This window comes from Chinchilla lanigera, unplaced genomic scaffold (genome assembly GCF_000276665.1).
Source record: "Chinchilla lanigera isolate Chin_1 unplaced genomic scaffold, ChiLan1.0 scaffold00017, whole genome shotgun sequence".
NCBI classification, from domain to species: domain Eukaryota; kingdom Metazoa; phylum Chordata; class Mammalia; order Rodentia; family Chinchillidae; genus Chinchilla; species Chinchilla lanigera.
The window spans coordinates 27426693-27436129 of NW_004955418.1; the positions used below are offsets into that span (position 1 = coordinate 27426693).

General features: G+C 37.8%; 1 protein-coding gene and 1 long non-coding RNA gene across 2 annotated transcripts in view; both read left to right on the top strand.

Moving 5' to 3' along the window:
- Tmem167a (transmembrane protein 167A) overlaps positions 1–9437 on the top strand; it is an 18492-nt gene that overhangs the window by 339 nt on the left and 8716 nt on the right. The window lies entirely within an intron of this gene.
- Positions 3919–9437, top strand: part of LOC106148259 — a 7278-nt gene continuing 1759 nt past the window's right edge. Inside the window, exon 1 of the long non-coding RNA XR_001233538.1 lies at positions 3919–6193. This is a non-coding gene — a long non-coding RNA (uncharacterized LOC106148259). The remainder of the gene's footprint in view (positions 6194–9437) is intronic.

The following is a 9437-nucleotide window of genomic DNA, read 5'->3' on the forward strand; positions in this document are numbered from 1 at the left end:
CCCGGGCGGACCCCGGGCGCCCGCTGTGCGAGAAACTCGCGAGTTTGGAGTAACCTGTGGGTTCCATAGATCATCGCTGGGCCTTGACCCGTGGAGACGTTGAAGCTGCTCGACCCCTGCCCCTTCCCTGGCGCTGCCTACTTGCCCGGGTATTGTTATAACATGAGCTTCGGGTTCACTTGCGGGTTCAGTGGCCCTTCTGGGCTCTTGTCACATCATTCCGTCATCCCTCACGATGCAGCTTTACAAACTGTAGGTTTTAACGACTGGAACTCTCTGCAGAGGCGGTTTCTCTTTTAGGAGTTGAGCGTACGTCTAGGGATGCTCTGCCTCGGGATTTCCAACACCTCCGGTAGCGTTTCAGGCCGGGATGTGTTATTTTGCTTGCTGTAGATTCCTTTGGTAGTTTAGGCCTCTCAGAACAGCTTGAACTCCTGAATCACAAAATCGCAGAAGAAATTACAGGCTAAGAATACAATAAAGCTGGCGTGGCTAGGGATCGATGTAATAGTTGGGAGTGATAAAATCTCAGGAGCTGCATCTAAAGGCATTTTACCCTTGTTATGGTAAGGGCCAGCGGACTGCACAGGCGCTCAAGGTAAATTTATGAAGATTAGTTCTGTTCTTAGGAGCAAATAGGGAAAGACTGCGGTACATCCCTCTTACACTCACCCCTCCTCCCACAGGCCAAGAGTTTCCATGATAAAAAGTTACACACTTTGTTCCTTGAAGTTGCTCTCGAATCCCAGACAACCCTTTATCAATCTTGCCTACTTGGTGCCAGCTACTTTGATTGTGGTTGGGTATAAATCACAGTTGCTTCCCTGGACAAGTTTTCCACCTGATAAAGAAGGTGACATTTATTGGCATAGCATTCCTTCTCTTGGTAAGGATTTTCCTTTGCATTTCAGTCTCTTATGTGCCACGGGACAGGGTACATTTGTTCTTCAGGGTGTCATTAAAGAGCTGTTACTTAACTTAAAAAAACTTCTCCCTTTTTCATTTTAAAAAAAGTAGGAAGACTCACTCTTAATTCTTGCCTTTCTTTCCTAGAAGCCAAAATCACATTACAGTATTTTACTCATAGTACTGGTCATGAATACGTTACTTGACCATGTCACCTGCGCTAATGAAAAGCAAGACAAGGTTTTAAGATCAGTAATGTTTAAACTGTCTTGCCGTGCTTGTGCTTCCAATAATAGTTTCCATATATCACTTGCTGTGTAGCAGCTGTGTTCAACAAATCAAATTACATGTGTTGTCTTATTTTAAGCTCACAACAACTAAGGTAGTTATAAGTGAAGAAAGTGAAGTAAAGGAGACTAACTTGCCCAGAATCATGCACTTAGTAAGTAGTGAAATCTGGACTCGTTCTTATCTCAATGGCCAGATGCCAAAAATCATCATGCAGATAATAGAAACACAGCAGACCTGTGGATAAAGTAAGCCTTAATGATATGTTGCCCTCAAATATATGTGTAATTGCTTCTTCATCTTCCATGGGAGATTAGTTTTGGGACTTTCCCAAGGATCAAAATATATGAATGATTGACTCCCTCATAAAACAGCATAGTTGTTGCATATAACCTGTACACATCCTCCTGTGCACTTTAAATCATATTATTTATACCTAATGTAATGTAAATGCTGTGTGAATAATTATACTATACTAAAGAATAACAGGAAAAAAGGATTGTTCACTACAATGTGCAATTCTTTTCCCAATAGTTTCAGTCTGTGCTTGGTTGTATCTGTAGATGTGGAGCCCACAGATACCCAGGGCTATGTTTATATTTCTGTATGTCTAAAATGGCTGTGGAAGGATATACAAGCAACTGGTAATGCCAAAGAGGAGTTTGGGCTAAATACTTTTTCCTAGATAGTGTTTTAGATTGTTAGAGGTTTATTTTAACCTTGCACGTAGACTTGTTTTAAGTACTCTAAGAAAAAATACCTTGTACAATGTTTTATTAAAGATTATTGACCACATTTTACCTATGAAAAAGACTTAAGTGCCTTGTCCAAGATCATGTGGTTCATAAATAGTCCAGCTAAGGTTTAAACTTACTTTTGTCACCAAATCCTGTGCCCTTTCTACAATGCAATGATGCCGTGAACTCCCCAGGAGGTTCAAGAGGAAAAATAAAGTTTATATAGTATGAAGGGAAGGTTAAGGCGATCATTCTATTTTTGAAATTCCTCTTGCTTTGTTGGTGAAAGAAGTATCACGGTGGAAAGGCAAATATCTTAGCATTGTAAAATTAGTTTTGATCTCATGAATTCATGGAAGAGTTCAGTGAACTTGACTTTGAAAACTGCCATGTGAGACTAAGAAGAATCTCATGAGGATGCTGATCCATTAGCAAAGTAGGCATAACTTTGTTTGCAAGCAAGACTTCCAGAAAACTTTGAGAAACAGTGGATTCAAGAATAGCTCAGTCCAAATTTGGGAGCATTGGTTGCTTTTGAAAGTCCCAACAATTGCAGTGGGAAGCCAAGGCTTGTACCATGTCCATTGCCCTGTATTCACAAGGTTTTCTGTTTTTATCAGTCAGTCTGTCACTTCTCGATTGCATGGGCAAAGTTTTTTCAAAGCAAAGTTTGCTCTTCATCCTTCAGCATACCTTCTCCTGTCTAATCATTTTATCAAGGAGTCATGTGAAGCAACTTCTTTACTGTTATCCTAGCTTTACATATAGTTTTTCTTAATGACAAAATAATAATACAAATGACCACTAACACGGCCAGTGGAGAATAAAGTGGAGGTATATCTACTCCCAGCTCTACACATAGCCAGGAAAGTTCTTCACTGGGAAGTAAATAAAGCAGGTCTTTGCACATTGTAGAAACAGGGCCAGTGAGATCAAATGATCATTTCAACAGTTCCCTTGTGGTACAGATGAAACTGCTGACTACAAATGTTCATTTACCTGGGGGCAAATGTACACGTTAACTAGCCTAGTTGTTTATAGCCATGAGTGCTGAAGAGACAGGTGGTGTGCAGTCACTCCCAGTCACTTACCTTGAGCAAGTGGGTGTCATGGTGTACATGTGCGCGCCTTCACTTGCAGGCTGTCATTTATCCCTGCATTTCCGTATTTTCATCTTAAGGTACAATAGTGGTTTACACAGAGAAACGAGGTAGAAAATGCTGACCTGGCCTACATTTACAAATGATAAACTGCAGGCCCACTTTTCCAGCATTGTATTTTTATCATAATGAGGTCAGGAGTATCATGTCTGTGTTCCACTCTACCCCTAGAGAGAAATAAACTACTTTAGTTGCCTGTGAAAGAAGTAAGCTAATACAAGTAAAAGTGCTAGTATTAGGACTTTGAAGTTTTTGTCTTCATTATTCATTTATTTTAAAGTGTACTTGAGTTAAACTAGAGGAATTAATATGTCAGCCAAAACTTATTCCCAACATACAAGGCAGTCAGCATTTGAAACTCCCAAGATAATACTATATGTGAAGAAGGCTTTTATTCAACAAATTCCTTTAACTATTTGTTTCAGTAATTGTAAAAATAAGCTGCATGTAGGCAAAGTGATCCAGTGCTAATGAAAATACTGTAGTTTCAGTGAGTCTGTAGATCAGGTGCGCTCAGAAGCAGTCATCGAGCCTTGTCTAGGCCAGTGGTGGTAAACTTAGGGCTTGAGTGTCTCAGCCGGCTCTTTGTATCATCGAAAGCTCTATCCTAGGTTTGGTATCACTGGTCTCGGCAAAGCATAGCTATAATGTGTATATTTTCTTGCTTTGCTCAATTGTTTCTTTTTTTGCCTTTGTATTGCTTAGATTTTTCCCTTTGTCCCTACTATTTCTGATTTTGGTGGCTTATTTTTAAGATTTCTAATTTAAAAGTTTTGACTTGGTATTTTTTATTTATGCATCCTAAAACTTTATATTTAATTTCTATTTTTACGTCCAACTTGAATGTAGTATGGACTCTGAAAATTAAAAAATTATATCTCAGTAATAAAATAAGACTTTAAAAATTGAATCTGAAAAAAATATCCCTTACTTCAAGTGAACATGAGGAAAGAGAATTTTCTTGTAGATCTGTCAACATTGCAAGTAATTTTCATTTTCAAAACACTAAGCTTTGCATTCATTAGCTTCTGTGTATTGGCTGATAAATTATTGCAGCTACTATAATGGTAACCCAATCGAAGGTTCATGAAGTATTTTCATTATTACAAAAGACCTAACTAACTGTGATTTACCTCAGAGTAACTGTATAAAGTAACTGACTCATCTAGTTTCTTTCGGGTTTGGATAAATTAAGTCAGCACAGATAAAGGAAATATGGCCAAGGTCATAATAGCTGGAAGGGTAGACACAGCGTGCAGAACTTTCTCTTCTGCGGCCCATTGCCTGTACGCAAAATAATATCCTAGAGTACTAAAATGATCAACGTGTTGTTTGCTTTGAAGGAAATTTTAAGAAAAATTATACCTACAACAACCTCCCATTTTTAAAGAATTTCATGAATACATATTTGCACAAAAAGAGCCAGAGATCTTTTTGTGTATCAGGCTGATAATAGGTCATCATCTAGTTATTCTAAAGAATGAGAGAGCAGAGTGAAGGTTTTATATTTTATTTTGAGTATATTATTCATATAATTTACAACTATTTATTTAAAATAAAACTTAAAGACAAAATGATTAGTAGCTGGCAAAGTAGATGAAAAAGCATAATATGTTGTGGGTTTCTGCTAATTAATGTACTTATTTTGTAATTGCTACTTTATATGGCTATAAAGATAATTACAAACTATTTGCTTTTATAATACTGTTGTTCACACCTTTGATGTTCATGTTAGGTCAGGGGTAAAGTCTTCTTTTTTTTCATTGTTTTTTGGGTGAGGAAAATGTGTTATTTTCAGAAACAAAGGTTAAAAAAAAGTATAAGGCAGTGATAGCAAATCTTACAGAGTTTATAGTGATACAGACAGCCCCCTGTAGCACATGTACCACAGGTTTTTAGCACTACTAGTATAAGATGCACATCTGAATTCAAGGTTTATTAATGTATTGTTGCATATCCTTATTTTTAAAATTACAATTCATGTATAAAATATCAGCTTTGATACTATTAGTCACGAAACTGTGCATCTATGTTAAGATGAATTTATGAAGCTTTAACTGATATCCTCATTTGTAAAATTCTGTCCCTTTATCATTATTTGAGCAGTTTGCAGAAAGAATGTAGAGAAAGATCTGTTTTCCCAAAAGAGTTCCCTTTTTTTTTTTTTTTTTCAAAGTCAGCTTATTTTGCTCACCAACTACAAAAGTAAGCAGCTGTGTCTTTAAGGAAACCCAAACCAGGGTTACAGAGTCTTTAGGGAGATGGGAAGACAGCGGCATAGCATCCCCCTTCTTTACTTGGAGCAGTAAGGACTGGCTGTGGGAATGCTGTAAACCTGATGTTATCCATATTCCTATTGTTAAATAAGGAACCTAAAATGCCGGTAAGAGAAAAATTTGTTTAAAACATAAAATCAGGTGCTGCTTGAAAGTATTCCAGATAATACGACCAGGGTCTCCCTCTGAATACATGCTGCTCTCTGTTCACACTAGTTTGCACTAGTTTAATTGATGAGAACCCTCAGAAAATCAATATCTCTATGATGATACCTGGCATGCCATCTAATTTAATAAGTTTATTTACTTACTTAGCATTCCTGCATTGGAAATAAGACACATTGTTCTTACATATCGAATTATATCTTCTGTTTGTGTCTGAGTATCTCAGTAATCTTACTGAGCCATTCTTGGCAAAACTTGGGCAGTATTTTAATAAATTTTCATAATATGAATGAATTTTCTATTGATGTTATTGTTAAAGGGCTTTAAAATTAAGAATGAGTCTTTATTGTGTAAGCACCTTTATGTGTATTTATTAATGTAGACCATAATTTGGTGTACAGGTGCTCCTTCGCTTAGGATGGGGTCGTACCCTTCCCTAAACGTACCTTAAGTTGAAAATGTAAGTAGAAAATGTCGTCCATACGCTGGACCCACAAACATCAGGGCGGCAGCAGTGCAGGGTGTCAGTTGTTCACCCCCGCAGTCGTGAGACCCGCCTCGAGCCGCCCCTCAGTGCCGCTGCCAAGCATCAGGAGACGAAATGGACGCTTAGCAGAAATTACCTGAAGCCTTCATTTACCCTGCAGCCTAGGCCTTTCACGTAAGCCTAAGGAAAGTTGTTTTTTCGCCCTTGGTTTTCGAAAGCATCTTTGGCAAGTAAATAGAAGTGCACAGCACTTTCTCATGAATGATTTAAGTGAATCTTATCTCCTAGTCTCGCTTATGTTGGTCCTTTAAATAATACCTATTGTTAATATGGAATCTTACGTATTGCCTTGCATTTGTTAAAATATTGCTTCTTGTTCGTTCTCCGTTTTAGTGACCGTACTGTTTCGTTCATAGTGATGAGATTGGTCAGCATCTCCTTAAAAGTGAGGAGGCAGTTACAGTACATTTCCGGGTGCAGCCACAGGATGCTATATGTGTGATCTGTAGACCTGAGATCCTGGTTCTGATTCCTGTGGGAACAGGGGTGGGTCACAGAGTGGGTGATTCTTTTTTTTTAAGAAAAAGAAAATAAGAATAACAATAAAACAGTTTCAGAACAGGTTAATAGGACAGTTACAATGCAATGTAATATATTGCGTATTGTTGTCTTCATAGTAGTTATTCAGTGCATAAAATACAGGTGTAATATCTTGTCCGAACAATATTAGCATAAACCTTTCTTTTCAATGAACTAAGAGAAGCCAGCTGTATTATCTTAGCTGTCTTGTGTATAAATACGTTTTTCTTCTGTTTATTCCTTTCCCCTTTCCCCCATCACCGTTCGTCTTTTCTTATGAACAGTTTCTTCCCAATTCACAGTATCTAGTTTACATTTTAGACCCTATTTTACTCATTCAGTTTCTCACACTAGTGAAACAATATGTTTACACATATGGGTCTGATTTATTTCACTTATGAGTTTGGTATCGAGTTGCATCCATGTACCTGTAAAAGTCTTGAGTATATCCTTCTTTATGGCTGAGTAGTTCTCCATTATATAAAGAGAACCACATCTTTTTTATCCATTCCTCAGTTGTGGGACATTTAGATGTTTCCAAGATTTAGCTATTACAAATTGAGCTGCTATAAACATGGGTGTACATATATCACTGTGGTATGATGCTTTTACTTCTTCTGGGAAGATACCCAGAAGGGGAATAGTTGGGTCATATGGGACCTCTAATCCTAGTTTTTTGAGGAATCTCTGCACCAGTTTCCACAGTGGTTGTACCAGTCTACACTCCCACCAGCAGTGGAAAATTTTCCCCACAGCCTGCCAGCATTTGTTAATGGTTGATTTTTTTGATGATAGCCATTTTTTCTGGGGTGAGATAGAATCTCAGTGTTGTTTTAATTTACCTCTCTCAAATGACCAATGATGTTGAACATTTTCTTATGTATTTATTTGCCATTTGTATTTCTTCATCTGAGTATTCATCTCAGATGCCCATTTTGAATTCGGGGGGGTCTGATTTTTTGCAGTTCTTTATATGGTCTAAATATAAGTCCTTTGTCTGAGGGACAACTAGCCATCATTTTTCCCCACTTGGTGGGTTGTCTTTTCATTCTGTTTGTGATGGTTTTTGTTCTACAAAATCTTTTTAATAACGGAAGATCCCACTTGCAGATTCTTTGTAATATTTCCCTTGCAGTCTGGGTTTTGTTCATGAAGTCAGAGTAGACGATTCTTAAGTTGAGACTGGAAGAATCAGTAACTTCACCACCAATCAGGCAAAAGCAGTACTTTGAAAAAAAATGTTCATAATCTAAAGGATCTGAAAAAAATTGGACACAGTACCTGAGGTTTACTTCATCACCTTTTTACCCTCCTCCTGTTTGGTGATCATACCTACCTTCTTACCTTCCTTCCTTCCCTTTAGTAACACTTTCATATTGAGAGTCTCAGGTATTTTTTTGCTCAACAAGAACATCTGTTTTCTTTAACCCTGAGAGTACAATTTTATATCAGTGGACAACAGATGCTAACCATTAAGAGGAATGCTGTAGGTGACAGGCTAACGTCTTTAACGTAGAAACACTTTTTTGACCAGAGTCTGAGTACATCTAAAAGACTGCCATCTGAGATTATTTGTTTAAAGTTTAGAGTCTTTAAACCTCCAGAACAAAGTTGTATATATCATAGATTTCATACTTCAAAATGGTTTTCATTTGTAAATGGTTTCAAACACAAATGTATATATACACACTCCACTTTAATAATAGATGTGTTTTTAAGTGCCTTTTTATCTTCTATTTTGGAAAAACTCAAACATACAAAGGTAAAAAGAGGGGTAAGATGAGCCTTCGTGTACTCAGCATCTCCCCAGCTTTAACCCTCTCCCACCACACACACGCTAAGGAGCCAGTCTTGGGCACCATATCATTGCAGTATTTTTAAGTGGGTATTTGGGGGAGGAAAGAGAACAGGTGACAAAATCATGTGTCCTCCAGGTAGATACTCCATTAGGAAGGTGATAAACACCCTTTGCAGGTTTTTTTTTTTTTTTTTCTAAGCACTTTACCGCAGAAACTTCCTGCTTAATACAGTAAGTGTGTTCATTATTCCTTGAACATACAAATTCCTTCTGTAGGGATTTTTCCCCCATGCTTCTGTCTCTTCATGAAGCCGGCTTGTAACTTTGCCCATCTAAATTGTGCCCTTTAAGGTTTGACTCTGTTCCTGTTTTCTTCTTAAATCTTTTTCCTTTTGAAAACGATATTTGTCCTTGTGACGTAAGCTGCCACTTGTACATTCCACAGCGCGTGGCTGTTGGATTGGCCTGGCATGATTATAACTGCTGCATCCCTCAGCAGTTTCCTCTGTAACAAAAGGGTAATAATAATGTCTACCCCGCATAGGAGATAAATAGTAGAAAACAAGCAGTCAGTGGCTATCAGTAATTGTTTTTAGGTGTAAATTTGTGTAGTGGAGTCATGCCAAATATCTTTTTAAATTCCAGTCCCTAGACTCATTCTTCCAGTTGGTACATACTACACATTTAGTCATTGTGGGCACAAGGAGATTTGCTTTGTATTTCATGAAGTTATAGCTAATACTCTTTCCTAATATATTGTAATCTACTCATATACATGACCTTTGAAAGATAAGCGTTGTGTGATACTGTTGTTTGCCATCTAGAACTGATCAGTCGTTATCACTTAATGCCATAGGTCTGAAATTAAAACCCAGAGCCAGGCTTGGTGGAACATGGCTGTAATCCCAGCACTCTGGAGGCTAAGGCAGGAGGATTATTGTGAGTTCGAGACCATTCTGGGCTACAAAGTGAGCTCAAAGCCAGCCTGAACTGCATAGTGAGACCCTGTCTCAAAAAGACCAAAAATAAAATAAAATAAAA